The sequence below is a fragment of the Otolemur garnettii genome, unplaced genomic scaffold (genome assembly GCF_000181295.1).
Source record: "Otolemur garnettii isolate 467f Iridium unplaced genomic scaffold, OtoGar3 scaffold00010, whole genome shotgun sequence".
Lineage (NCBI taxonomy): Eukaryota > Metazoa > Chordata > Mammalia > Primates > Galagidae > Otolemur > Otolemur garnettii.
This window is the reverse complement of record NW_003852405.1, coordinates 17743005-17769273: the sequence shown is the minus strand read 5'-3', so window position 1 is coordinate 17769273 and position 26269 is coordinate 17743005. Positions and strand designations below refer to the sequence as shown.

Genomic DNA, 26269 nt, shown 5'->3' with positions numbered 1-26269 from the left:
CTCCCAAGCAGCTGGATGTCCAGCACCCACCACAACACTAGCTATTGTTCTTTAGTACAGACAGGTCTCACCCTTGCTCCTGAGCTCAACAGATCCATCTGCCTCAACCTCCCAGCATGCTAGGATTACAGACATAAGCCACCTGCCCAGCCAGTATCTTAACTTTTGAAAGAGAAAAAAGAAATTTAAAAAGTCCTCTTCTACTCTTTTACTAGCAGTTTACAGATAAACTATGAAAAATCATTTTTGTAGTAATGTCACACATCAATTACAATTTTCTAGAAAATTCTGTTCCCAGATAGCTCTACTGGATCTAACCACAGAGTAAAAAATTTTAGAATACTCCAAAAATCCATAAAACTGTTATAGAATAATCTGCTATCTCTAACATTCCCTCTATTTTTGTTAAGAGCACCCTGATTTTCTTTTAGGGAAACACTGTTGCTCAGTCATTAAAGTGGTGCCAATTATAGGCCTCTAGACAGAGGGATAAACAAATGACTCTCCAGCTGACTGGAGTACTTTGCCCCTAGCCACAGTGATTTGTTAAGGGATGGGAATATAGCCGAAGTGGGAGACTTAGAATCTTCAGAACATTAGCCAAAACTAGTGGAAAAAGCATCGCTTTCTTCAGTACAAACAATAGCTCTTAAGAATGAGGCAGGTCAGAACAGCTAATGGCCATCTCTGACACTTCACAGACAGAACCATTTAGGAACAAAGCCACAGCAGAAGAAATCCCAAGAGACAGACTTCATCCTGTTGATAAGCTATGAACTCATCACCCCAAACATGTCTAAAATAGTCACAGTAATAGACAAATAGGTAATGCTCATTAACCCTCCCACTGAAATTTACTAAACTGAATATTAAAGATTATTAATTTGAGGGCATCAGAAAGCAAATACAACAATTAAAAAAAAAGGCTGGGCCTGGGCGGCACCTGTGGCTCAGTGAGTAGGGCGCGGGCCCCATATAACCAGGGTGGCGGGTTCAAACCCGGCCATGGCCAAACTGCAACAAAAAAAACAGCCGACGTTGTGGTAGGCGCCTGTAGCCAACTGCTTAGGAGGCTGAGGCAAGAAAAACTGCCTAAGCCCAAGAGTTGGAGGTTGCTGTGAGCTGTGACGCCGTAGCACTCTGTGGAGGGTGATAGGTAAAGTGAGACTCTTGTCTTTACAAAAAAAAAAAAAAAAAATTTTTTTACCAGATTGGCTCAACAGAAAATTAATGACAGTAAAAGAAAGAAAAATAAATAAACCCTCAGAGACTGGTAGGATAGCATCAGACAGTCCAACATACATGTAATTCAAGTTCCAGGAAGTCAGAAGAATAAAAAAAGCCAAAAATGTCTTCAATTTGGCAGAAAACATTTAACTTACAAATTCAGGAATCTCAATAAACCCAAGGAGAATAAACACAAAAAAATACTACATTACTACATATAGGTTACACTCAAGTTGTTGAAAAATTAAGAGAAAACTTTGAGAGCACCTAGAGAAAAAAAGACTGGTTACATGTGAGAAATGATAGTATAATTAACAACTGACTTGGCATCCAAAACATGGAGATACTAGGACACTATCTTCTCTATCCAGTAATATTATACTTCAAAACTAAAGGTAATAACGTTAATTTCAAATAAAAACTGAGTTTGTGACAAGCAGATAAAACCAACAGTTTTAAAAGGGGGAGGAGGGAAAGTTATAAAAACATACAGGTAGTGCAGTCACCAAGTTACAAACATTTGACTTATAAACATTTCACTTATGAACAAGTTGCACTTACAAACAAAGCCTATTTCTGTAAGTCCCTGAGTTACAAACATCCATTACAAATGGGGGCCATAATAATAATAGGTAAATATAACTGTTCCACTTCACATACAAATTCAACCTAAGAACAAATCAACAGAACCTATACTGTTCATAAACCCAGGGAGTGCCTTGTAAAAGATGGCAAGAAAGTATGAGAAAAAAAAGTCAGAATAATAGAAAGTATATAATAAGTTGGTACATTTAAGCCCAAACATGTCAATAATTACATAAAATCTAAATAAATTTTATGTTATAATAAAAGACAAAGAGTATTACTTTGAATTGAAAGGTTTGGTGCCTACAGCACAGTGGTTATGGCGCCAGCCACACGCCCCAAAGCTGATGGGTTTGTCAAGCCCAACCTGGGCTGCTAAACAATGACAACTGCAACAAGAAAACAGCCAGGCTGGCTCAGTGGCTAGGGCACCAGCCACATACACCAAGACTGGCGGATTCGAACCCAGCCTGGACCTGCAAAACAACAAGGACAACTACAACCAAAAAATAGCCAGGTGTTGTGGCAGGTGCTTGTGGGTCCCAGCTACTTGGGAGACTGAGGCAAGAGAATTGCTTAAGCCCAAGAGTTTAACGTTGCTGTGAGCTGTGATGCCACCACACTCTACCAAGGGTGACATAGTGAGACTCTTGTCTCCAAAAAAAGAAAGAAAAAGAAAATACCTGGGCATTGTGGCAGGCACCTCTAGTACCAGCTACTTGGGAGGCTGAGGCAAGAGAATTGCTTAAGTCCAACAGTTTGGGGTTGCTGTGAGCTATGATGCCACTGCACTCTACCAAGGGCAACACAGTGAGACTCTGCCTCAAAAAAAGAAAGTAAAAACAATGATGATATGGTGTATACACGAAACAGTTCTAAAACATAAAGGCATAGGAAACATTAAAATAAAAGGCTGAGGAGAAAAAGCAAATCACACAAACACAAACTATAATCAGGCTAGGTCAGTTACATTACTATCAATCAAGGTACACTTCAAAGCAAATTACATCATCAAATAAAACAGGAAACAATGATAAAAGGTTAATTTCAATTCATCAGATACATAAAATTTAAATTCATGTGACTTGATAACATGAATTCAAATACAGAAAGCAAAAATGGACAGCAACACAAGAAGACAAATCCACAATATCAGTAAAAGATTTCAACCAACTCTATCAGTATACAAAAATTAAATTGGTAGGGATTCAGAAGTTTAGAACATGACTTAAGAAAACTACAATCGACAAAATACTGTGTCTCTCCCAAATTCACATGTTGAAATCCTAACACCCAATATGATAGTCTTGGGAGGGCCTTGCAAGGTAATTAGGTCACAAAAGTGGAACTCTCATAAATGGTTTTAGAGCCCTTATAAATGATTCCTAGAAAGCTTCAATCCTCTTTCTTCCATGTAAGAAAATAACAAGAAGACATCTGTCTGAAACCTAGAAGGGAGCCCTCATCAGAACCTGATCAAGCTGACAACCTATGTAGACTTCTTGCCTCCAGAACTGTGAGGACTAAATTTCTGGTTTTATATAATAAGCCTATCCTATTTTGTCACAGTATCCCAATTAACACAAAGACATACCAATACTATAGTCCAAAAACTCCAAAATGCACATTCTGGTCAAATACACAAAAGACATTTATAAAACCTGGCCAATAAACATATAAAAAGGTACTCAATCACATTGGGAATCAGGGAAATGTAAAACAAAATCATTATGAGGCACTACTATACATCCTCTAGAATGACTAAAATTAAAGACTGACAATACAAAGTATTGATGAAGATGAAGTACAAAGGAACTTTGCTGATATGATTATAAACTGTCACACACACTTTGAAGAAAAAAAAAAAAGTTTTGGCTCAGTGCCTGTAGCTCAGCAGCTAAGGTGCCAGCCACATACACTGGAGCTATTGGGTTCGAATCCAGCCCAGGCCTGCCAAACAACCACGACAACTCCAACCAAAAAATAGCCAGGTCTTATGGTGGGTGCCCTTAGTCCCAGCTACTTGGGAGGCTGAGGCAAGAGAATTGATTAAGCCCAAGAGCTTGAGACTGCTGTGAGCTGTGATGTCATAGCACTCTGCCCAGGGTGACAAAGTGAGATGACTCTGTCTAAAAAAAAAAAAAAAAAAGTTTTGAGCATCTTCTGAAATCAAACATAAATACACCCTACAACTGAGCTATTAAACTCCTAGGTATTTACTAACTATAAATGTGTGCACTAGAAAACAACCAAAATTTCCATCAATAACAGAATGCATTAACTGTGGGACATTCAAACAATACACTATACAGCAATGAAAATAAATGAACTACAGTTATCCCCAACAATAGAGTTGAATTCTATGAACATAATACCAGAAAAGAATCAAAGATCCACTTATATAAATTTCATTTTTAAAAACTGAAAAAAGGGAGGGTGGAGCAATATGGCAGTCTAGAGACAACTCCTTGGCAGCCACTCATGTTGATACTAGAGAAAGAAGACTCCAGCCACCTCCACATGGGGTATTCTGCCCCAAAACATCACTCCACAGGCACAGTACAGCAGCAGGGGACTCCAGGAGCCAATAAGGAGGTCAGGAGTAGTGGAAGAGCGATACAGAAGGCGAGTGCACCTGGGGGTGAGCAGAGGCCAGTCACCTGACAAAGGGCGAGGGACAGGGAAGGCCTCTTCTACAGTTTCTTTTTGGACTTGGATGCTCACCAGAGCTACCTTAGAAGGGCAATTGAGTGAACTTGGACAGCATCTGTCAGCTGGGACAGAACCACCAGACAGGGTGGAGCTCTCATGGGTTTGGCTGGTAGCAGGGCACCACCATTGTGAAAGGGCTGCCCACAAGGTCCTAGAGCAAGACCTGCTTTGGCACACCCACTGAACTGGGCAGCCATCCTTGGGGGGAGTTGGGCAGCTCTGGCTCCCTCAGGAAAGCCACTTTGTGGCCAAGGAGCACTGTTTGGAAGGTCAAAGTGGGTCTCCAAAATACTGTGGCAAGGACTTCAGGTTCCCAACCCTACAGAGACTGTCAACACCGTCAGTGAAGGCAAATAAATCAGGAAGACAGGAACAGGTCTCCTCAGCAACTAAATTGTGCTCAAATCTTATACAGCAGAGCCAGCGTGTGGTTTTGTGTCTCCCAACCCCAGAATGCCATCAAGTGACCAGGCAACACATCTTCTTAGAGAGCCAATTGGAGTCAAGGCAATATATTACAATTTTTTTCCTTAAGTTTTTGTGTTTGCTTTGTTTTCTTGTTTTCATTCTTTGTTCTTTCTTCAATAGCAAGAGCTCCATTTTTGCTATGTTTTTCTGCCCCTTTTATTCTTTATTTTCTATTTCTCTCCCTTTTCCACTCTTTTTGTAGAGATTTTTCTACTTTTCTCATCTTTTCCATATAGATTTCTCAAACAACTAAGATACCCAATTTTTTTACATCTTACCTAATTTTATTTTTAATTTTCTTTGTGTCTATTCTTTTCCTCCCTCTGATTCGTTTTATTTGATTTCATTCTATATTCTATTTACAGAACAAAACTTCATTCTGAGGCCTGGGCTGGGGTGCCACAGGATTGACCTGACTCAAGGAAGCCTTGAACCCTTGGTCTCAAGGGTACCCTACTAGCTTTGACCTTCAGAAGGATGTTATCAATAGGTTGCCACTATAACATACTACTAATTTTTTTCTGTATTTGGCAAAGGTGGGGTTCTGCTCTTGCTCAGGCTGGTAAAGAGCTCCTGACCTTGAGGAAACTACCCATCCTGGCCCTCCAGAGTACTGGAATAGTGGATGTGGGTCAGAGAACCCTGCTGAATACCACTATTACTTCCTGTCTTTCTCTTTCTGTTCTTCTTCTCAATTTTTCCTTTCAACTTCCCACCCCCTTTTATTCCCTTTCTTTTTTCCCTTCTCTCTCCTTATTGTTCTTATTTTGGCCTTAACCAAAAGGATACTTCAACACCTAAGCCCAGAGACAAACTAATTTAAAGAAGGAGTGAGAGGAAAAGGCAGGAACAGGAAGTAAACAAGAAAAAAAATACACATGAGGAACAATCAACACAAAAATTCTGGCAACGTGAAAAACAAGAACAGATCAACCTCCCTAAGGGATCATGAGGGAGCTATCATAGAGGATCCCACCTATAAAGAAATAATGGAAATGACATAAAAAGGATTTAAAATATGGATGACAAAAACAATGAAGGGAAGAGAAGAGAAAGTGGAAAACAATCAAAAGAGAATCCAAAAACAGACCCAAATAGTGAAGGAAAGCTATGAAAAAATTAGAAAGGCTATAACAGAGCTTAAGGAATTGAAGGAGTTTATCAGGGAACTTAAAGATGCAGTAGAAAGTTATCAATAACAGATTAGACTATGGGAAAGAATCTTAGAACTAGAGGATAAGGCTCTCAAGCCTACTCAGGCATTTAAAGAAGCGGAAAAGAAGAGAAAAAAAGAAGTTTGCTTAGAGAATTATAGGACTTCACAAAGTGCTGGAACATATGAATTATAGGTATCCCTGAAGAGGAAAAAGAATGACCCAAAGGAATGGAAGCCCTACTGGAGGATACAAATGAAAATTTCCTAAGTATCACCAAAGATTACAACAAACTCCTGTCAGACGGATATTGAACCCTGGGTCATCTCAGCACAGAGTATCTCCAGGACACATTGTAATAAACCTATCCAAGTCAAGACAAGAGAAAATTCTACAAGCTGCCAGGAATAAGCAATTGACCTACAGGAACAGATCTCGCATAGTGACAGTAGACTTTTCAGATGAAACTTTACAAAACAGAAGAGAATGGTCATATACCTATAAACCACTTAAACAAAACAATTTTAAGCCGAGAATTCTGTACCCTGCTAAACTAAACTTCAAATTCAATGGAGAAATCAAATCTTTTACTGACATGCAAACACTGAGGAAATTCTCCACAACAAGTCCAGCTCTACAGGAAACACACCTATTCTCCACAGTGACCATCACAAAGGACCACCAGCAAAGTAAACACCCAGAAACTAAAGGACAAAATCTAGCTTCCATAATGATGCAAAGAAAAAAACTAAGCTATGGACTCTCACAAGATAAGATGACTAGAACACCACCATACTTACCAATTCTCTCAATAAACATTAATGGTTTGAATTCCCCACTTAAGACGCACAAGCTTGCTGACTGAATAAAAAAAGCACAAGCCATCTATATCCTGTCTCCAGGAAACACACCTAAATTTGAAAGACAAAATGACTCAAGGTAACAGGTTGGAAAACATTTCAGGCAAATGGAAATCGGAAGAAGAAGGGGTTGTAATCTTATTTTCACATACAGATGGATTTAAAGCAACTAAAGTTAAGATGGTCACTTCATACTGCAGAAAAGAATACAACGAAATAATACTTTGATTCTAAATATTTATAAACCCAACATAAATGCTCCCAGACTTATGAAAGAGACCTTAATTGGTCTGAACGATATATCCTACACCACCATAACAGCTGGGGACTTTGACATCCCTCTGACATAACTCAACAGATCCTTGAAAAAGAAACTAAACAAAGATACAAAGGGGACTTAAATGTGACCCTAGAAATATTGGGCTTAATACCATCCCAAAGCTAATGAATAAATGTTCTTCTCATCAGCCCATGGATCATACTCCAAAATATATCATATCATAGGACACAAATAAATGACAAGAAAATTAAAAGAAGTGAAATTATACCTGTATCTTTTCAGACCACAAGGCAATAAAAGTGGAACTCAATTCCCACAAAAATTCTCACCCTCACACAAAGGCAGGTAAATTAAACAATCTTATAATGAATGACAGTTGGGTCAAGGAGGAAATAAAACAGGAAATTATTAAATTCCTCAAACATAACAACAATATAGCCACAAGCTATCAAAATCTGTGGGATACTGAAAAAGTAGTCCTAGAGGGAAATTTATCACATTAGATACCTACATTTGAAAAACAGAAAGAGAACACATCAACAACCTAATGAAGCATCTCAAGTAAATGGGAAAAAAAGAGCAATCTAATCACAAACTTAGCAGAATAGAAATAACCAAAATTAAATCAGAAATAAATGAAATAGGAAAAAAAAAAGAATCATTCAGAAAATTAATGAAACAAAAAGTTAAATCTTCAAAAAGATAAATAAAATTGATAAACCTGGGCTAGGTGCGGTGAGCCTGCAATGCTAGGTGGCTAAGGCTGGTGGAATGCCTGAGCTCAGAAGTTCAAAACCAGCCTGAGCAAGAATGAGACCCCCATCTCTAAAAAAGAGAAATAGCCAGGCATTGAGGCAGGTGCCAATAGACCCAGCTACTTGGGAGGCTGAGGCAAGAGGACCACTTAAGGCCAAAAGTTTAAGATTGTGTGAGCTATAAAGCCACAGCACTCTACCAAGTGTGACTAAGTGAGACTCTGTTGGAAAAGGAAAAGGAAAATGAGGGGAGGGAAGGAGTGGCTTTACACTGTAGTATTTCCTATTTTCATTTTAATTCATCAAAATTACACAAAAGCATGTTTTATAAATCAAATAAGGCTTTTTATATTAAAAAAAAAAAGAAATGCACTACCTACTAAACAATATATTTAAACTTGTATCTTAATTTTTCACTTTGGATCCAAATGACTCCTACTTAAGAAAATGATGACACTCTTATACAACTTCTGTAATCTCCCTAAATATATCATAGTTCCACACAAGGATTGCTGATTTCTGACAAAACTGCAAAAGTCATTTAATGGAAAAAAACAGTCTTTACAATAACTGGTGCTGGAAGAAATGAAGGGGAGGGGAGAACACTGTTCTAAATTAAAATACTATACCAATATCATACCAATATACCAATATCAACTTAAAATGTACCACAGATTTAAATGTAATACTACAAAACTTTTGAAGACAGGAGAAAATTATTAGGATCTAGAGATAGGAAGAGTTTTTAGAAATAATACCAAAAGCACAATCTATATAAGAAAAAATTTGATAGGCTCAGCGCCCAAAGCTTAGTTGAGTAGGGAACATACACCAAGGCTGGTGGGTTTGAGCCTGGCCCGGGCCTGCTAAACAACAACGACAATTGCAACCAAAAGATGGCCGGGTGTTGGGGCAGGCACCTGTGGTCTCAGCTACTTGGGAGGCTGAGGCAAGAGAATCACTTAAGCCCAAGAGTTTGAGGTTGCTGTGAGCTGTGACACCACGACACTATACTGAGGGTGACATAGTAAGATTCTGTCTCCAAAATTTGACAAATTAAGACTTCAAAATGAAAATCTTTTACTCTCTGAAATATCTTGTTAAAAGGATGAAAAACAACTGATAGATTTGGAGAAAGCACTAGCAAACTACATAACTGACCATCATCCTTCACCATCATCCTAGAAATTCTCTTCACTCCTCTCATGTACTACAATCCTATTTCCTCTTTTCACTTGCCCCACCACTTTGATGGAGCCTGCACCTTTTCCTAGAATAACCTTCATAACAGTAATCACATGAGACTGGACAATTACGTTCACAAATTCATACTGGACAGTCCAAAATAAAAAAAGAATTAAAAAGAAGGAAAAAAGCCTTTGAGACTTTGGAAACAACATAAAGTGACTAAATTTATGTTATAGGACTTCCTAAAAGTGAGGAGAGATTAGAAGGTATAGAAAACCTATTTAACAAAATAACAGATAAAAATTTACCAAGTCTGGCAAGAGATTTTCCCAAGTCCAAATACCAGAGGCTAATCCCCAGGCAAATACAGTGCAGAAAGAACTTCAACATGCCACATCATAATCAGAATATTTAAAGTCATAGTGAAAAAGTGAATTCTAAAATCACAAAAAGTGTCCTAAAATGTTAGAAGGCTAACAGTAGACTTCTCAATAGAAACTTTACAAACAAAAAGAGAATGGGACAGCCTATACAAAGCACTAAAATAAAAGAACAGCCAGCAAAGAATATTATATCCAGCAAGATTACCCTTTATAAATGAAGGAGAAATAAACTCTTTTGCATACAAGAAATGCCAAAAGGAATTAGTCACCACTTGATCATCATTACAAGAAATGCTTAAGGGAATTCTAAACTTGGAAGCAAAAAGACAACATTCACCATCATTAGAGCTCATCAAAGTATAACATTCACTGGTAAAGCAATCATGTAAAGGAAAAAGGAATCAAACTGCACCACTATAGAATTCCTCCAAACCATATGGACAAATAGAAAAAGAAACAAAGAATCATAAGACAACTATAAAAATTAATAATATGATGGGAACAAAGTCTCACATATCAACCTTAACTTTGAATATGATTATATCAAATGCAGCACTTAAAAGATATAGATTGGCTGAATGGGTTAAAAATGTCATCTAAAATGCATAAATGTATTCATGATCTATGTGTATATGACTTAATAAAAGGAAAAAAGTACTCTAATTATATGCTGTACAGAATTCCACCAAACCATATATGGACAAAAAGAAAAAAAAAAAAAAACCAAAGAATCACTAAGACAACTATAAAAAATTAATATGATGGGAATAGAGCTTCACATATCAACATTATAAACCTTGAATATAATTATATTAAATGCACCACTTAAAAGATATAGATTGGCTGAATGGGTTCTAGTAATATGCTGTTTACAAAAACTCACTTTACCTTTAGAGATACACAAAGAGGTGGAAAAGATACCATGAAAATAAATATAAACCAAAAGCAAGCAGAAGTAGATATACACAGATAAATCAGACTTTTTGTCAAATAATAAAAAGGAAGGCAAAGAAAGGCATTATATAAAGGGATCAATTCAGCAAGAGGGTATAATAACTCTAAATAAATACACACCCAACACTGGAGCATCCAGATTCATTTAACAAATATTACTGAAGGGGGGGGAAATGGGTGGAGGGAGGGGGATTGGAGGGATCACTTCTGAGGTTTATCTTACAAGGGTACAAGTGAATCTTTCTAAGAGTAGAATGTGAACGTTTTAAAACAATACCTAAGAAAATGACATGAAGGCTATGTTAACCAGTCTGATGGAAGTGTTTCAGATTCTGTGTGAAAACACCACACTGTACCCCAGAAGTGCATTAATGTACATAGTTACCATTCAATTAAATATATATACACATTACTGAAGAGTGAGACAGACAGTAATACAATAATAGTGGGGGACTTCAACACTGCACACACAGCATTATGAACATCATCTAAACACATTATCAACAAAGAAACACTGAGTGTAACAGACTTTAGACCAAATAGATGTAACAGACATTTATAGATCATACTACCCAACAACTACGGAATACACATCTTTTCATCGTCATACAGAACATTCTCTAAGATAGACCATATATTAGGCCACAAGTCTCAACAAATTTTTAAAAACTGAAAAATCAAATATCTTTTCAGACCACAGTGGAATAAAACTAGAAATCAATACCAAGAGGAACTATGGAAACTATACAAACAAATGGTATTAAACAACATGCTCCTGAACCACCATTGGGTCAATGAAGAAAATAAGACAGAAATTCAAAGATTTTTTTGAAACAAGTGAAAATGTAAACACATGGAAACCTGTGAGATATAGCTAAAGCAGTGCCAAGAGGGAAGTTTATAGCATTACATGCCTACATCAAAAAAGTAGAAAGATTACAAATAATCTAATGATGTACTTCTACTAATGAGAAAAGCAAGAACAAACCAAACCCCAAATTAACAGAATAACAAAGATCAGTGTAGAACTAAATGAAATAAAGACTGAAAAACAACCCTAAGGATCAATGAAAAATTGGTTCTTTGAAAAGATAAAATCATTAAATCTCTAGTTAGAGCAACCAAGAAGAAGCCTCAAATAAAATTACAAATGAACTCACACCAGAGAAATGCAGAGGATCACCAGAGATTATTAAGAATAACTATACACCCACAAACTACAAAAACTAGATGACACAAATAAATTCCTGGAACCATAACCTCCCAAGACTGAATCAGGATGAAATAAAAAATACTAACAGACCAATAAGCAGCAGCTAGACTGAATCAGTAACACAGTCTCCAACAAAGAAAAGCCCAAGAGCAAATGGATTTATATCTGAATTTTACCAAATGTACAAAGAATTTCTAATACCAATCCTCGTGAACCTCTTCAAAAAAAATTCTGTAAGGGAATTCTCCCCACTCATTCTAAGAGTTTAACATTATCCTGATACCAAAACCAGAAAAGGACAGAACAAAGAAGCAAACCACAGACCAAGATTTCTGATGAATACACAAACCAAGATCTCTGATGAACACACATACAAAATTCCTCAACAAAGTACTAGCACTTGAAGAAGATAATATACCATGATCAAGTGGGTTTTAAACCAAGAATGCAAGGATGGTTCAACATTCTTAAATCAGTAAACATGATACAATACATAAACAGAAGGACAAAAATCATGATTATCGCAATAGATGCAGAAAAACAGCTGATAAAATTCAGGATCCCTTTTTGATAAAAACCTGTAACAACCAAGCATATAAGGAACATACCTCCACATAATAAAATCCATATAAGACAAACCTACAGTTAATACCATACAGCATAAAGGTTAAAAGCTTCTCTTCTAAGAACTAGAAAAGATAAGGATTCCCACTTCTACCACCCCTGCTAGAAGTCATCCAATTGGAAAAGAGGAAGCTAAATCATTCCTGTTTGCCGGTATAAAATCTTAGACATATAAAAATATAAAAATGCCATCAAAAAATTCTTAGATTTGATAAATTCAGTAAAAAAGTTGAAGGAAGCAAGTCAGTGTACAAAAATTAGCAGTATTTCTATAGAACAACAACAATCTACCTGAGAAACCAAAAAACAATCTCATTGAGCGGTGTCAGTTTCAAACCCTGCCTCAGCCAAAGTCCAACGACGACAACAACAACAACAACAATAGCTGGGCATTGCGGCAGGCGCCTGTGATTCCAGCTACTTGGGAGACTAAGGCAAAACAACTGCCTACACCCAAGAGCTGGAGGTTGCTGTGAGCTGTGACACTACAGCACTCTACCGAGAGGGACAAAGTGAAACTCTATCTCAAAAAATAAAAAAAAGCAATCTCATTCAAAATAGCTACAAAAAATAAAATAAAATAAAATAAAATACCTAGGAATAAACTAAGGATATAAAAGGTCTCTACAAAGAAAACTAAAAAACCTTAACTAATGAATAAAATTACAGATAATACAAGCAAATGGAAAATCATCTCATGCTCATGGATCAGAAGAATTATTATTAAAAATGACAGTATTAATCAAAACAATATACATATTCAATCCCTATCAAAATACAAATGTCATTTTTCAATGAATTAGAAAAAATGATTCTAAAATTCACAAGAACGCAAAAAGAGCCTGAATAGCCAAAGCAATCCTAAGCAAAAAGAATAAAGCTGAAAATACCACATTATCTGACTTCGAATTATATTACAAGGTTATAGTAACCAAAATAGCATGGTACTGGTATATGTACAGACACAAAGATCAATAAAAAGGAATAGAGAACCCAGAAATAAAGCCACATATGTACATCCAAGTGATCCTTGACAAAGCCTAGGCAACAGAGACCCTGTCTTAAACAAACTCAAGATGGATGGAAAGACTTAAATGTTATGTCTGAAACTATAAAAATACAAGAAAACCTCGGGAAAACTCATCTGGACATTGGTCCAGGCAAAGAATTTATGAGTTAATACCTCAAAAGCACAGGCAATTAAAAAAATAGATAAATGGGATTAATGAAACTAAAAAGCTGCACCGCTAAAGAAATAATCAACAGAGTGAACAGACAACCAACCAGTAGAATGAGAGAAATATTTACAAACTATTCATCAGACAGGGAACTGACACCTAGAGTATACAAAGGAACTTAACAATTCAACAGCAAACCCACAATCCCATTAGAAAGTGAGCAAAGGACATGAACACTTTCCAAAAAAAGACATACAAATGGCCAACAAGTATATGAAAAAAATGCACATTATTAAATATCAAAGAAGATGCAAGTTAAAGCCACAACAAGGTATCATCAGAATGGCTATTATTAAAATGACAATAAGAGACACTGGTGAAGTTGTGGAGAAAGGGAAATCATACACATTTGTTGGTGGGAATGCAAATAGTATAATTTCTGTGGAAAACAGTATGGAGATTTCTCAAAGAACTAAAAATAGAACTATTAGATCAAGCAATTCTACTACTGAGTATCTAAAGGAAACCAAAATATCGTATTAAAAATATACTTGTACTGGGTGGCACCTGTGGCCACCCAGTAGGTAGGGTATATAAAAGGGTAGGGTATATACCAGAAGTGGAGGTGGCAGGTTCGAACCCAGCCCCGGCCAAAAACTGCAAAAAAAAAAAAAAAAAAAAAGATGCTTGTACTTTAATGTTCATTGCAGCACTATTCACAATCACAAAAATATGGAATCAAACTCAGCATCCATCAATGGATGAATGGATAAAGGAAACATAGATTATATACACCATGGAATACTATTCAACTACAAGAGAAAAATAATAAAATCATGTCTTTTGCAGCAAAATGGATATAGATAGAGGCCATTACCTTAAGTGAAACAAGCCAGGTACAGAAAGTCAAATATATATTCTTACTCATAAGTGGGTGCTAAAAAATGTGTACTTAAGGACACAGAGAAAATTCTAGACCATGGAGACTCAGCAGGGTCAGTGGGTGGAAGGAGGGTGGATAATAAGATATTAGTTAATGGGTACAATGTACATTATTTGGGTGCAGATCCCTAAAAGGCCTGACTTGACCACTACACAATCTATGCATGTAACAAAACTGCACATACACCCCATAAATTTGTACAAATAAAAAAATACAAAATGAAACTATGCATCCTTACTCTTAATATATCCTTCCCGGCTCACCAAGACAGTAGCCTCTAACCAACCTTCCTCACTTCAATCTCTTCAATCACACTACATTCATTTAAAATAGACTCTACTTTAACCAAGGAAAATGTTTCATTCCACAATTCCCACCTCTGTGCTTTTTTTTTACTCTCTGACTGATACATGGTATTCCTTTCCCCTTCTACCAATCTATATACACTTCTTCATGGTATTCCTTTCCCCTTCTACCAATCTATACACAATTCTTCAAAATCTATGTTTAAAAAAACCTATTTTTCTCAAAGAGCTTTGTTAATTAATCTAATCTTATTATAAACCATATTATTTTTTGTCAGTTCAGTAACTCAAGTATTTCATAATCAAAGTACTCTTCAAGTTGTATCTTAGATTATGAGCCCTTGAGAACTAGAACCATAACCTGTTCTCTACATGTGTGCACTGATATCCCTAGTGAGATAGTAAGTGAAGTTTGTATAACTAACCCAGTGAAAATAAGGTAAGATTGGAAGAAACAACCACACAAGACTTTTGTGAATACAAAAAAAATCCAATCTCTCAAAATCAAATTCAACTATAATATTCACTTTTGTCAAAACAACATGAATTCATAGAATACACTCTGGAATTCATTTTTTTTCTACACACAGAAGTCTGTTCTTAAAACTACAATTAAGAACATTCTAATTATATCATGTTTTTGATTTTCCATATCTAGCCCAAAAAGTTATGGGTAAGTCTTAATATTTGGAAGCTAATAAACATATACTATTTCAATGTTTAACCAATTTTACTTCAGCCTTATTATATACCTCATAAAAGCTACAAATAAGCAAAGCTGATAGATGAGGTTTATTATTTCTTCAAGATAATTACTAAAAATCCTTGGAGCAAGAGTATACTAAACAAACATATTATAAATTCCAAAAGATAAAACTTCTGTATATAGAGTAAATACTTTCCTTCATAAGCTCACTAGGATTCAAAATCCAAACTGTTAAGGAGAAAATCTTTTCATGTCTTCTAATATAAAACATATCCATTTCTCAAAATTAAGTATACTGGAATGTGAATATATTTATTTTCTTTATTATGTGCTTTACATATTTCAAAAAAAAATCTTTCTCCCAGTTTAATATTGTCATATTATACAAGTTTTTATGTAAAATAATGCTCTAACTATTAATTCCATTCTAAAAAACTGATTCAAACAGAAGTAAAAATCACAATCAATAATTCTATTTCAGGTCTCAGTCTTTATTATAAAGTCTCTTTCATGGGTTTAGTCATTCAAACTTTTGTGCAAACTGTCCATAAAGTACCAATCTAGTTATTTAAACATGAACATATACCAAAATCTTTCTGAGGCCAGGCACAGTGGCACACACCTGTAATCCTAGCACTCTGGGAGATCAAGGAGAATAGACTGTCTGAGCTCAGGAGTTCAAGACCAGCCTAAGCAAAAGCAAGACCCTGTCTTTAAAAATAGCTGGACATTGTGGCAAGCACCTGTGATCCCAGCTACTCAGGAGGCTGAGGAAAGAGGATTGCTTGAGCCCAAGAGACTGAGGCTGCTGTGAGCTATGACACCACAACACTCTACCTAGGGTGACAAAGTGAGACTCTGTCTCAAAAAAAAAAACCTTTCTGGTTGAGAGGTGGACACTTACCTGCACAAACAGAAGTATACCTATGTATTCCTATCTCTACAATGACAATTTTTAAAAAACTAAGTACCTTATGAAGCAATCTAAAATGCCTAAAAGCTAATTTACATAATGCCTGGAAGCTGCTATTAAAGAGGCTCCAAAAGGCATCTATATAAGGAGGCAATCCAAGACCTCCTCCACCTAGTTCTTGGCTATATGCCTAGAATACTGTAATGAAAGTGAGCCAGACAACTATGTTATCTGTGGAGGAAATTCAAATCCCTGAGTTCTAAACAAACTTCCAACTTCTAAAGGGACACTATCAATGAAGAAAATTATTAAGAAGCACCCCTCTGATCTTAGCATAAACCACACTACAAAAATAAAAAGGATGACAGTACCAACCATCATCTGATTTACACCTCCAAATGAACACAGCAATGCCATACCAAACTAGGACAAAAGAGAGGCAGGGTCAAACATCAATTCTCACCACCCTTGGAAAGGAGGGCAAATACTCCATAAGCAAGTTCAGAAAGGAGCAAAACTAATTTATGGTAATATAGGTCAGAAAAATGGTTACTCCTGTGAGGTGGAATTAACAGGAAGGACATAAGGCCCCTTTTTCAGTGCAAAAAATGTTGTATATCTTGATCTGGGTAAAAGTTACTGGGCATACTTAACATTTAAAAATTCATTGCATTTCACAAGATTTGTGCACTTCACTGCACATAAATTATACCTAAATAAAAAAAATTTTTTTTTTTTTTGGCCAAGGCTGGGTTTAAACCCATCACCTTTGACATATGGGGCTGGGGCTACTCCTTTGAGCCACAGGCACCGCCCAGTAAAAAAAAATTTTTTTGAGACAATGTCTCATTATGTTGCCCTCAGTAGAGTGCTGTAGTGTCACAGCTCACAGCAACCTCAAACTCTTGGGCTTAAGTGATTCTCTTGCCTCAGCCTCCCAAGTAGCTAGGATTACGGGTGCCTGCCACCGGCAATAAATAAAATCTTTAAAGACAAGTCACTAGTAATGGCCAAATCTAAAAATCTTTTCTCAATTTTCACCATTTTTTACCAATCTCCACCATATTGCTAATCACACAACATCAGCATTCCCTAGATGGAACGCTTTCCCCTTTGGAAATCCACAAGACTTTGTTGATGTATTTCTTCCAGCATTTTTTGCATTCTGCACAATACTCATTCTCCTATTAATTCAATATTCATCAAGTACTACTCAGGGAGAAGACATCAATTAGGCATTGTCCAATATAATCTCTCTTTCTCATACCCCATCTCCCAAAGCAAATTCTCTCAACTGTATTCAACCTACTCTGTTAACTGGATTCAAATTATATCTTTTGCTGTAATTCTCATCATTTCTTTACAGGAATATTCTTCTCAAGCATTCTCTTTGCTAAGCCATCCTTAGCATGATTTAGGTCAATTTCTACTTTATTATTTCTCCATACCCCATACAAGACTTAGTATCTATACCTGCAACAGTCCGATATAGTAATCACACATGGCTACTAGTACCTGTAGTCTGTCTAGTCTGAATTAAGATGCATCTTAAGTAAGAACACTACCACATTTCTTATATATTCTTCATAAAAGAATGCCAAATATTTCAACCATGTTTATATGTTGAAATAATATTCTGGGTATACTGGATTAAAAAAATACATTAATAAATATTTGCCTATATTTTTGATGTGGCTATAGAAAATTTAAAATTGCATTTGTGGCTCAATGTATATTTCTACTGGGCAGTGCTGATCTACACAATTTATAAAGGCTACATAATTTATTTTTTATTCAGAAATAGAAATTGTAGATATTTATGGTGTAGAATAGGGGTCCTCAAACTTTTTAAACAGGGGGCCAGTTCATCATCCCTCAGACCACTGGAGGGCCAGACTGCAGGCCTCGGGCTGCTAAACAGGACAGGTAGCGGTGGCAAAAACACCCAGCAGGCCAGATAAATGTCCTAGGCGAGCCGCAAGTGGCCTATGGGGTCGTAGTTTGAGGACACCTGGTATAGAACATGTTTTGAAATATATATACATTGTTGGAATGGCTAAATTGAGCTAATTAACATAAGCATTATTTCACATTCTTATTTTTTTGTAGTGTGAACACCTAAAACATACATTCTTCACAATTTTCGAGCATACAGTATTAATAGTCACTGTGTCCCACAAATTATCTCTTAACATACAAATGTTATCTACCCAATGAGAGCATAAAAATTCAGAATTAAGTGATTTTTTTCTTTTACAAATTAAAATATTATAACATTAGGGCAGCACCCATAGCTCAGTGGGTAAGATGCCGGCCACATATACTGAGGCTGGGGGGATCAACCCGGCCTGGGCTTACTAAACAACAATGACAACTGCAACCAAAAAATAGCTGGGGGCATGGCTCGGCGCCTGTAGCTCAGTGGCTAGGGGGCCAGCCACATACACTGGAGCTGGCGAGTTCGAATCCAGCCCAGGCCTGCCAAACAACGACAACTAGAACCAAAAAATAGCCGGGCATTGTAACAGGCGCCTATAGTCCCAGCTACTTGAGAGGTTTTAAGCTTGCTATAAGCTAGCATGCCACAGCACTCTGCCCCAGGGTGACATAGTGAGACTGTCTCAAAAAAAAAAGAAAAGAAAAGAAAATAGCTAGGCTTTGTGGCAGGCGCCTGTAGACTCAGCTACTCAGAAGGCTGAGGCAAGAGAATCAGTTAAACCCAAGAATTAAGAGGTTGCTGTGAGCTATGATGCAACAGCACTGTGCCGAGGGTGACACAATAAGACTGTCTCAAAAAATAAATAAAATTTAAAAATTATTATTGTATTAGGGATTACTAATAGTAACCAGAATTTAAGTGCCTGTTTAATTTTAGTATCATTTTAAGACTTTCAATAAGGAAATTTAAAGCATTTCAAAATTTAAAAATATAAGAAAAACTGTTTTCAGATGGAGATAAACTGAATGTCATCTACATATTATTTATACAGTATCCAATTTTGTGTCAAATGTCCCACTAGGAAGGATAGACAGCATGTAGTAATCCTTATCCTATTGAATATTGGAAGCAATTAAACTTGCTTTTTTTCATCTTAGTCATTCAGTTAAGAAAAAGGCAGCTTCCATTTTTGGCCAATATCACGGTACCAATGTCCACAGACAAGACAAAGAGCCTTTATGTGAAGGTATGAATAGACAATGTGGGCAGTAAGACACCACTTGAAATAAGGGTAGGCAGAAAAATGTGTTTATAATGCTAAATTTTAAAACCAGGAGATAAAACTTACAAATTGTATATATAACAACTAGGTAAAACAAAAGATATACTGGAAGGACAAGAAGGCAGAATAGAAAGGTCTTATCTATAGACCTTTTTCAAGATATGCTGAGATTTAAAACTGGATGGTCCATTATTTACTATCTGTATAATCTATATGACCTGGGTCTCAGTTTGTTTCCTCACATGCAAAATGGAGGATTATTAAAAGGCATACAGATAATTAATGTCAGTATCATCTCCCTTCCCCTTTAATACCAATGATTATATAATGATAAAATGATGGTAACTTTTTTCCCTTTCATTTTTCAAACTGCTGAAAATGTTTTCCAAGCATAAATGAAAAACTTCTAGTATTTCACACTAGCAGGCTTCCTTACATGAACTTAAAAGCATTTTTACTAGCTGCCGTTTACAATCATGTTTAAAATTTGTCTTTGTGGTAGGAGGAGGCAGGTGGCAGAAAGAAAATTAAAGAGGGGAAATAATACCATACCAGCAAAGACACACAGAAAACAAAGTACGAAAACAAAAACAGCAAAAGGAAACATTGTTTGGGGAAATACACCTTAAACCATCCAAAGGAAAGATCACATTCTCCCCCTCTATCTTGCTACTATTGTAGCCCCTCTTCACTTCCACCTAGGGTCTGTATATACTTTGCATATAAATACACATAGCCACTCACCCTTTTCTCTCTACTAATGACCATAATCATCCTTAGCTTCAAGACTTTAAACAAGAGTGAAGAAATTCAGGACGCTGTAACAAAGATAAACCAACACCCATTGGTTGGGAAATAACTTCACCAAAATGCACTCATTCCCAAGGGCATCTATTCATCAGCTGACAGTCATAACAGGGAACAGATTCCTGAAATATTTAACCTGGCTATAAGGTTGTGCTGCTAGAATGGGAAAAGGTACAGATACCTTCCTCTCAATTCCTTTATAATAACCTTGTTTTTATAAATATGGCCTAAAAAACGGACATTATCAAAAGTATACAACTCTAGATCACCCATAGGTGAAAATTCAAGATACCATTAAACAATGGTAATAAATAAGTATTTTTATTGTAACAGTTAACACTTACCCAGCATTCACTATATTCTAGAAAGCTATAGATTTTAGGCAAATTATATAATGCAAACCCTAAACCTCTATGAAGATGGTAATTTATTTTATTTTTTATTTTTTTTTTATTTTTTTTTTTTTGAGACAGAGCCTCAAGCTGTCCCCCTGGGTAGAGTGCTGTGGCATTACAGCTCACAGCAACCTCCAACTCCTGGGCTCAAGCGAGTCTCCTGCCTCCGCCTCCCAAGTAGCTGGGACCACAGGCACCCGCCACAACGCCCGGCTATTTTTTTGGTTGCAGCCGTCATTGTTGTTTGGCGTGTCCGGGCTGGGGATTCGAACCCGCCACCTTAGGTGTACGTGGCTGGCGCCCTAGCCGGTTGAGCTATAGGCGCTGAGCCAAGATGGTAATTTATTAAATCTACTTGTGTAAGTGCCCACACCGCTAAATTTGAGCCCTTCTAATTTTACTTCAAAGCTTATTTTTAAACCTTATCCCATTCTGAATCTTTATATTTGCATAATTACAAATGCAACTATAATTCTGTATGTGTCTGTGTAGATATAAACATATATATGTGTAAAATATTCAGTGAGTCAGTAGTATGCAAAAGTCAATTAATTCCAACTGTGGTAAGACTTCTACCTACTTTGACAAATCATTCAATAAAAAATTGGGAATCAATACTCCCCCATAAACAGGGCTCTGAAAGTACAAGTTACACTAAGCATGGGGATACATGCTGAGAAATAACCTCATTAGGTGATTTGGTAGCTGTGCAAACATCATAGAGTATAGTTACTCAAATCTAGATGGTATAGCTTACCATACATCTAAGGTACATGGTAATAGCCTATTGCTCCTAAGTTATAATGTGCTCCTATACAGCATGATGACGTACTGCACAAGTAAGCAACTGTAACATCTAAGCATAGAACAGAAATATAATCTCATGGGACCACCATTGTATAATATATGTGGTCCACGGTTGACCTAAATGTTGTTATGCAGTGTGTGACTATCTTTAACATCTTCCCTGTGACATTTACAAAAAAGATAATTACAAGTAAAAAGATAAACATCAAGAAAAGATTAAAATGTTAATCTTTTTTAGAAATTAGGTAATTGATAGACTACAGATAAACATGCTTTAAAAACTGTAAAATACTGGGTGGTACCTGTGGTTCAGTGAGTAGGGCGCCAGCCCCATATACGAAGGGTGGCAGGTTCAAACCTGGCCCAGCCAAACTGCAACAAAAAAAATAGCCAGGCATTGTGGTGGGTGCCTGTAGTCCCAGCTACTTGGGAGGCTGAGGCAAGAGAATCACCTAAGCCCACAAGCTGGAGGTTTCTGTGAGCTGTAACGCCACGGCACTCTACCAAGTGCAACAAAGTGAGACAGTTTTTTCACTAAAAAAAAACTGTGAAGTACTTTAATCCTAACATTTTATTAGATACTGTTTTAATTTTCAGTTGTCTATTTGGCTCATAACGTTTACATTTATAGAATTTGTATAAAGTTTTCATAAAGCTGTATTTTCAATTTAAATGAATAATATATATGCCAAAGGTTTAACACATAAAATCCATATTTACCACTCTAACCAACTTCAATTCTACCACAATCTTGACTAACAGAATTAAATTTCAAAGAAAAAAAAAATCCCTTATCTATACTTTTATATGTAAGAGCCCACTTCCAGGAATACCAAGTGAAATGGGAAGGTTGCATCTTGCAAACAGAAGAAGTAGAACAAAGATTAGTAGAGGGAGAGTAGAAAGGAAATCTCTTAAATACTAATAACCTTAATCCATTCTCATTTTCCCCCATCCAAGAGAAGTGCACTGCTGCGGCTTCAGCCCTGGCAGGCTCTTCCTCCTCTTCCTCTTGAAATCCTCTGCCTTTTTCCTCCCAGAAAGTTATTCCACGGGACTTTTTCTTCCTAACATTTCTCATAATGATTATTCTCCTGCAAGAGGAGGATTATCACAAGATTTCTTAAATTTAAAAAGACAAAAACATACTAACTCTTCATACTCACATAAGAGTTCTTAGTTAATTTGCAAAAGGCTAGCATTAACTCCACAGTTAACTTTGGCAGATCTGAGAAAAAATTAAAGGGTAGAGCAACTGAGGCCTTAGAGATGAGGAAAAACACCCTTTTCACAGGAATTCTAAGAATGAACTGAATTTGATGTTCTACCACACTATAGGTTTCACGTGATCTTTATGTTTGGTTTTATGTTTGATTTTTGGTTTTCACATTTTCCAGAGGAAGAGGAGAAATACTTTGGCCAACCAGCAGGGTGAGCTAGTGCTAGAATCAGTGTGATGATTCTGAAGTCCCTTAAAACTCAATGGTTGTAAATGGCTTACACTGTTCAAAGAAACCATTTTCCTATAATAAAACTAAATAAAAAACAGCACTTCCTGACTTCCTTCAGTCAACGCTGTATCTCATAATTTTTTTCAGTACCTATAGATTCTCCATGTATAAAACAGACATTCTCTGTACTAGAGGGATTAATATCCAATAAAAATAAAAATATTCAAAACCAACATGAATATATATATCCAAAGTATTACAGTATCCATTCTCCTATTTTACAAGGCTATCAATTTTAAAATGTAAAAAATACTTTTTTTAAAGGACTACTAAAATTAGTGCTCTGCAAAATTAGGGCTAGATAATTCCCCATGCCAATTTCTACATTCGCTGTAAGCTACAACTGCCTAAATATCTGAATGAAAAGCAGTCCTAAGAAAAGCATTCCCACAAATACAAGGTCCAGTCTTTTCCTTCTAGAATCACATCCTAAGAGTTATCTAAATAAGTAACCCTAACAAGTAAAAGCGTAACTGGGATGACAGAAAAATGAACCTGACCTACTGTCTAAACTGCAGATATTCTCTCCTGACTCTCTAAGTCCTTCTTTTCCCCTCCTCTACCCATTACAGTCTCAATCCAACCAAAACTCGCCCTCCTACAACTTGAATGACAAATTAAAACAGGAAAATGTTTAAGGTATACAGGTGACAGACTCACTTTATAACCTAACTGTAACCCTAATTATCACAAAACTAAAGTGTAATTAAATCCACTCACAGTGTTTAAAATTATCAAAGAGCTTACCGTTTCTTTAAAAGTTTAGTAAATTAAAAGCACCTTAAATGACCCATAAAAGCTTTAAAACCTTAAAACAATTGAACTTTTTGCTAAATCTGACATCCAAAGAAGTTAAAGATCACTAGTAAGATCACGCCATGAAAGATAATACTCCTTGTTTAATTTCCTAACAGATCATACAGCTCTACTCAATAGTAGCAGTAGTAGCTGTATAAGTCTTAAAAAGTTGTTTTAAACAAAAGGAACACTCTGAGTAGCGTGGTTATTTATCCAACCAAAACACTATTACAAAATAAAAGGCACTAGCTTGCTTGTTTTCAGCATCTACCTCATTTCTTTTCTTATGTAACAAGTGGCAATAACTGGCAGTTATTTCAAATTTTCCAAGAAATTTATCAAGTTATCTAGTTGCTTTTTAACTTTTCAATTCTGGGTCAAGACAGCTTTGGGAAAATCTCGAAATTCAAAAGCAAATCTCTGACATTATCTGAAATTTCTGTATCTCTATATGAATTTGTTCCACTGCAAGTCACTTCAAAAATTAAGTCAGCATATAACATTAAATAAGTTAACTTGTCACAGACATTCTCATGAACCTAGTCAACAAGTATTCTGAGTAACACTCTCCTTTATTTTTTCATCATTATTACAGATATTCACCTTATCATCCTAGCAATATGAAAACAGCAAAGGAGTAAAAACTGAAAGATCATTTCCCATTATGTTGCTAACTTAATCATCTCTATTCCTCCATATACTGTAAAAGAGAGATTAAGGCTAGTTGTTCTTCAAGATTCCTTCCATTGTAAAATTGTATGATCCAGGAATACATTTTGCTAATGTTAATATATCTACTATTCACTAACACAAGACTGTTTTCTAGGAAAAGCTAAAAATGGGGAAATACATATCTGAAAAGAAACAAGAAAAATTGAAGTTTTAAGTAATTCTGAAAAGTTCAAATTTCAATTCAAACAGATCTAACTAAATAGTCATCTAAACGTGTTTGAGTATTCCTTCACTCAAATAACTGTTATTAACGGCAAACACAAAACATAAGCATCAAAATCTTTCACTACCCAAATTAATACCAACACAAAGTATGATGTAAGTGCTGTATAACTTTCAATTGTTAAAAATTCTAACCCACTCCATGATTTTTAACAGCTACCTACCACTGCATTAATACTAAGCAAACCTTCATGTTTCATCTACTAAAATGTCTAAGTTATAACCTCATTACAAAAACTAGGTTTTTCATAGCAAATCTACCAAAATGCAGTGTTGCTGCCATCAAGTTTCCTGGATACTTACAAACAGCACCAAAGGCAAACAGTATTTCCTTTCTTTGAGGAACTTTAGTTGTCTATTTTTTGAAATGCTTGCTTTCTTGTGGGATCAGAAAGTGTAACCAAAACCAACTACTGCAAGGAGGGAATACATGGTTAAGGAAAATCCAGTCTATCGTCCAGATGCAACAGCGTGGCATTAGTCAGGATTGACCAGAACAGATGATGGTGTTTTGGTATGTCTGTTGAAATTAGTAAACTTCTGTACAAAATATGCCCTCCACTGTGTTTATCTGCTTGTTGAGTTTAACGATCACACAATTTCTGAAGTCTAAATATAGCGCTATCAACAATTATACTTAGGTCTGTATTACTTAAACAGTGCAAGAAAACTTTTCCACTAATACTGCTAAACCATACAAGAATCCCACCAAGAAAGTCGTCTGTGGAAGTCTCGTAACAGGAAACCTTTAGCTCCACCACCTAAGTGTCCAATCACTGAGAAGGGTCTGGGACAACTCATCTTCAGGTTCACGGGAGAAGTGGAGCACACCTGCTTTCCTCTGGCAGAGATTAAGCTCCCAGGGACACAAAGACCAGAGAATCAGACCTGGAGAGGCAAAAAGCTTTAGCTGGACACCCACCCCCTGGCCACCCAAACACTTCCAGCGATTTACCTCCTGCGGTTACTTCCCAGGCACCTAGCGGCACAAGACCTTGCAGAACGGGGGAGGGGAGGGCTTTGCGGTCCAGTCGCGAGAGAGGGGAGGGGTGTGTATAGTTAATGCCAGAGCCGAGCCGGCGCTTCAGGCCGAGACCCGGCAGCCTGGACGAGAGGGGCTGGGGACTGCCCTCGGACCGCCCCGCTACTCAGTGCATGGCAATGGCGACGGCCGGGCACCCCAAGCCGCTGGGTCTCGGCCCCTTCCCCCTACTGCTCACTGGCTGCTCAGCTTCATGTGACTAAACAAAACCCCCAAGTCTAGTGCCCAGCTCAGCCCCTTTGTGTCCGCTACCGAATCCTCCGACGCCGCAGCGGAAAGGGCCCCC

At 36.7% G+C, this 26269-nt stretch overlaps 1 protein-coding gene across 6 annotated transcripts in view; it reads right to left on the bottom strand.

Moving 5' to 3' along the window:
* Positions 1 to 26269, bottom strand: part of ZNF644 (zinc finger protein 644) — a 108968-nt gene that overhangs the window by 82081 nt on the left and 618 nt on the right. The window lies entirely within an intron of this gene.